Source organism: Plasmopara halstedii (genome assembly GCF_900000015.1).
Source record: "Plasmopara halstedii genome assembly, contig: Scaffold_3073, whole genome shotgun sequence".
Taxonomy (NCBI): Eukaryota; Oomycota; class Peronosporomycetes; order Peronosporales; family Peronosporaceae; genus Plasmopara; species Plasmopara halstedii.
The window spans coordinates 458,817-464,692 of record NW_020189977.1 but is presented as its reverse complement, the minus strand read 5'-3'; positions in this window follow the sequence as shown (position 1 = coordinate 464,692).

Here is a 5,876-nt window from a genome sequence, read left to right as displayed (position 1 = left end):
TTTATTTATTTATTTATTTGTTTATTTATTTATTTATTTATCTATTATGGCCGAAAGCCCTAAACCCTCTATAAACTAACAAGTGCCTCCAATTCTAATGAAGTAGAATTAAAGAATATAATATATAGTTAATATTAGCCACACACAAAAGTACGTTTTCAACACAAAACGTGTTTTGGGACTGACCCTATTACACCAACCCCCCACTCAACAGTGGGTTTAGTCATATTTCCTTTTACTTTCTTCAGACTTTTCTCTGAGTCTGAGACTCGGTCATTCGTGATCCCACAAGAAATGAAATGCTTCGAAGACGACTTACGCCGATGACGAGCACAAAGCCTCAATCCAAGGTTGCGAAGGCGACATCACCATCATCGAGCTTGAATGATGCTCCAATTCCACGTCGAGCAGCGTATTCGCACGTTGAGCCGAAACCTAGCATCAAACGACCAGCTTGGGCGGATGACGATTGCTATGGAGAGACCATCGACGAGTTCAGTCGTCCAGCGTATTTGCGCTTCCGTGAAATTGATCGTCGTCACGAATTTCGCGACCGACGTGGTGTTAAAAATCTTAGGAATTGACGGACTCTACAGTCGAACGGACCCTTGAACCGATTACACGAGTTGGCGGAGAACCGCAGAGTATCATGTAAGTATTGTACATTCAGCAATACCATTTGGATTTCGTCCAGACAATCGACACTCGATTCTGGTCATGGGTTGTACAACCAAATTCGTGGGTGTCTACCGTTTGCAAAACGAGAACACCGCTGCATTCTTGCTGGGGATATGTATTATGCGCTTTCGGTTGCCGATATAAAAGCGCAGAATCGGGTTCACTCCGATATCAAAGATGTTCGCAAAGAGCGCGCGGGATTCGGTACAATCACATCGAGAGAATGAGAAGACGACGGGCTGTTCCCCGTGAACGCGAGAACGAGTCGCGAAGAAGATGACTATGAGGCTTTCACGTATTTCTGTCCGCTTGATACTCCATCCATCTCATCAAGAGCGCCTTCCGACCCTGGACGCTCCGCTTCACCACCACATTCTCGACATGGTAGCACTGATTTCTCTGTCGATCAAGATGAGTGGAAATAGCCAAAGAGGGCGTCGCCTAATCTTCTTTGTCTGATCTGAAAATTCGATTGACGCAGATGCAGAAATTCCTCTCCGTGGTGACTCGGCAGGTGATTGAGATGTTCGATCGCGTATCGAGGTTGCAATAACGCGTGAAGGATATTTGACGGGTTGTCTGCGAAGCCCGCGATCACGCATAGCGTCATGGATACTCGCCTAGGGGTGCAATCAAGAATTCGACTTGGCGATTCGAGTAGGCTCTAGAAATTCACCTTCTAATCCGGCTGCTGTAGCTGGTGATCTGGAGCCTTGTGCCAAGCGACTCCGCTTTGGTTCCATATCCTATTCGTAGTAATCACCAACGCAGTCAGCAGCCATCTACCTCTTGTCGACGTTCTGACTCTCACGATCGTTTGTTGGTGCCGATGACCACGATAAACTCGTGAATCTAAGGATGATACTGAGACGACGACGCCAAGAATTTCGACATTTGACCCTCGTGTCGAAACTCCGGCTCTGAAGCCATATTTGCAGGAGTCTGCGTTACATCTAGGTTAAAAGCCGCATCGTCGCGATGATTGGACTTGAGTCGCCCTAAGTAGAACGTTGGATGTGTCCTTAGCCAGCTTGGCAGATTGAATGCGTAAGCATTTCCATTGCATGACACTACTCAGAATGGACAGATGAAGCTAAATAATAGCATCGAGCTTCCCAACCTTGAGACCGCATCGTCTTATAGGTTTTAAGTACTACTTAGTACTAAGTTGTACTTATTTGTACATAGTTTGTCTTTTGAGGGGAATTATGTACTCAAAAGACAAACCGCGTTGAAGACTTCGTCGATCTGCGTGTTGCGTTTGCAAATCTTGTACATTTGCCTATGTATCTCGCACACGTGTGATCACATTCACACGACTCATGATGAATGAGTCCAGGGCATTCTTGTGCTTGCGCTTCACAATCGCATCATTGATTGTGCAAATTTGGGGACAACGATTTGCCGAGCTCCTTCCGCACTTACATCAGAGGTACCCATTTCACAAAGCGGTACTTGCGGGTGTTGTTTGCCATTCAAAAAATGGCGTAAATTCGGTGGATGAATGAAATGATTCACTCATAGAAAAGTCTATCAATGGTAACTATGAACTTCATCTCGCGGGAATTCCTACGCAGAAGCTTCACAACACATCATCAACGACTCGGGTGGCACGTTCTGTTTGCCCATCGGTCTCCGGATGTACCGCCGTGAGCATATTCAAGCTAGTGCCAAAAAATGGAGACAATTTTTTACAAAAGTCAATCGTGTATCATGTATCGCAATCAGAAACACTAGCGTCTGGTAACCTGTGATTGCAAAAAACGTGATCAATGAACAATCTAGCCGAACCTTCGGCATCGATGGAACCGCTGCACAGAGCGATGCGACCCATCTTGCTGAATCTTTCGACGAGGACGAGCCCTAAATTGTGTCCATCAGCATCCTCGGGGAAATTGCAGATTAATTTGGGAGCGACTTAAACAGTCAGTAGGAACAGGCAGGCTTTCTAGTGGTGCCTTGCACTCTTCACGCGCTTACAGACATCGCACGTCTTCACATATCGTGCAACCCATTTGTGCATTCAAGGCCACCAGAATTGGGCACTGGGAGATTCGTACGGCCAGAGTGACCGGCCATCCGCTTATCATTTGTCTTGTACACGATCTTGTGCTTCAGATCATCGTTGCGGAGAGACACAATCCGTGGCTTGTCGCCATGTGCAACTTCATAGTGAAGGAGACTATCCTTTTATGCATAACGATGCATCCGTGATTTCAAGCAATCAAGAAGCGTGTCATAAAGATTAATAGCACTCGGTGAAAGTGCCTTGATGATCAGATCACTCTTTTCATCCTCAACATACGCTCGGCATATCATATCAAATACCTCGTTTTCGATATAATGAATAGGAGCTAGCTCATATCCCTAAACCTCTCAGAGGCCGGGAAGCTCTTTACTTTCCGTAGATCGCTTGAGTAAGTTGCTCACACCATGCTCGTTCATCAAAGTAGAGGGTAGTAAGTCACTCCGCCGCTGGACTCACGATGAGGTCGGATACATTGCTATTGAGCTGACCCTAACTCTGCGAACGAATCGATTTCGTTATCAGCGTAAGCTACGCAGCGACTTTTCACAGGTATCACATCGTGACTATGGCTTTAGTCAATCTGATGGTTTCTACTGCGCCGCAGTCCTTATGTGAAGGCCTTCAGCCCATCGGAGCAATTTAGAGAGACTTGTTTCGAGATCGTCTTCTTACCCCGCAGGTAAAATTTCTCAGAAATATCGCTCACTGCCGCAGAATTTCATAATAGGGTCAGTTTCATTGCACATGTTGTGTGAACGACATGCTTCTGTGTGTGGGTAACATTAACTTCACCTATCTTACGTAGCTGTTTATCCTCAATTCTGTTCTATCGGAATTGAAGGCACTTATCACTTTAGGGGAGTTTGGGTCCTGTTGGCAATACTAAATGTTACTTCACCCTTTTTCACCTCGTTTGCGTATATCAACGGCTTGCTGGAAGTAAGAAACACGCGATGAAGCGTGTTTACCGATCTAAGTCTTCCTCGGGAAGTGCGCGTATACGGACGGGCATTTTCTTTGCGAATTTGTTATTTCCTTTAGCTATAGTACGTTAGTGTCCGAGGACCATTTGGATTGATGGGCGTAAAGCAATATATGAGATACATTATAACGCATTGCGTACGCTGTCTGGACTAACTCTCAAGTTTCTAGGTAATACCGCGATTTTTTTCACGAGATACCATTTCCAGAGAGAATTTTCGTTTTAATTTATTTAAAACATGTTTGTTAAACAATCATAAAATTGCATGGTTTGCATAGCGTGAGGATTGCAGCCCATTGATTTGCCAGATCTCTCACGGTACCATACTTGCTCTTCCAGAGCTGACTTCTACTACGAAGGGTAGTGTCGTATAGTACCGGTAAATAAAGATGCGATTCGTTACGTGTTACCATCAATCACAAATGTGCTCCAAGCTGAAGATTTTGTCACTTTTAGACATCGCGCAACGATTTAAGGCTCGCAAAACCTAACTGCACCAGGGGACAGTGCATCTGCTCATAGAAAATATTCCGCATCGAATCCGCTCTACCTTACACACCAACATGGCTTAATAAAGGAGAAGTGGGTGAAGCAGACGTCAAACAGGCCATTCTCGGTACTCGGTGAGACAGCTTCTGATATCTCCGAAGAGTGCGAGTTTACTCACTTTTCGAGTTTAAAACCCAGCACCTCCACCCATGAAGGGTCTAAATTTGCCCGACTTCAATCGCATTATCTGCAACAATTTGTGAGCTCGATATAATTATTACATTCATCAAAAATATTTCTTTTCATACTTCAAAGTCACTTGCATTTGTTTGCGGCCTTTCCATTAATATCGAGAGCAAATCGAGCTTCTGATAAACACTCAGATCACCACTACAAAGAAGTACTCGCTACGCCTAGAGCAGTAGATGTTAGGTAAATTTGTACTGTTTAGAAGCCGGTTATAAATACTTAAATGTTCCCAAGAGTGTTGTGATCAAATCAAAAAGTAACTGACAAATGAACCTCGCGTTACCCGACTTGAATCTTCAATGAAGCAAACGTCAGACTGGATTATTTTAAATAGCTCGGAGTCGCGAAGAACAAAGAGCTACGTTTACTTCAAGTTAATGCTAGCCGGGATGGTGACATCACGCAGTGATGAGCAGATAGGAACCGCGTACATGTCAAATGCAAAGTTTGTTGGTTTGCTGGCATTTTTGGGAAGAGAAGTTATTTTGAGTTCAGACACCTCGTCATCAAAGCGTTTGGTCGCACTCTTGTCACGATATTCCAGAATATTCCAGATCTCAAGGCTTGCCGCTCATTAACCCACTAGAAACTCAACATGTGTTAGCACTTCGTGACTAAAACATTAAGGAAAGGATACTGCACGGGGCATATGACACGGCCATCTTAGTAGCAAAAGGTTAAATGGATCGGTGAGCGCTAAGTAGTGGTGGTCCGACATGCATAATTGGGTAAGCAATTATCAGCACGAGCAAAAGTAGCAGAATAACCCTCGCCGTATGCGCTGGCGCCTCTGGTCGGCTTTCCTATTTCGGCAAAATGTTGCGGTCCACGAAGATTAAGATGCTAGTATTACTGGCATCGTCATCTTTGTGGACCGTCTCAGCAAGATGATTCACCTGTCTGCTGACAGCGATACGTTTACCGATGAGGATATAGGCGAGCTGCTCTATGGCCAAGCCCTTTTGTCAACATGGCTTGCCTGTAATCATTGTTGTGGATAGAGATTCGCACTTTACAGCAAATTTATAGGAAATGTGCTCAACGCGATTGGCACCTGATTGGTTATGTCCAACGCTGGTCATCCACATGCGAATGGTCAGATAGCATGCGTTTTTCAAAATCCTCGTAACATTCTCCCGAGGCACTTGAGCAGGTGATTGTAACGACGGAGCACAAAAGGTCCCACTTATCAGGTTCCGCTGTAATAGCACAAAAGGCTTTACACTGATCTATGTTGATTTGGTTAGCTTCCGCGACACTATTATCACGTTGCTTCGGCCCTGGAAGCGTGTGCATCACACAAGATGGTGTGATCACACAATGGTGTGGTTTACTTAAGATGGTGGGGCCACACATAGGTTTGGCTACACTGAAACCAGAAGCCATACGTGGCTGGAACAGCCAGTAATCATACATTTAATTAGGAATTACTATATAGATGGGAAAAAC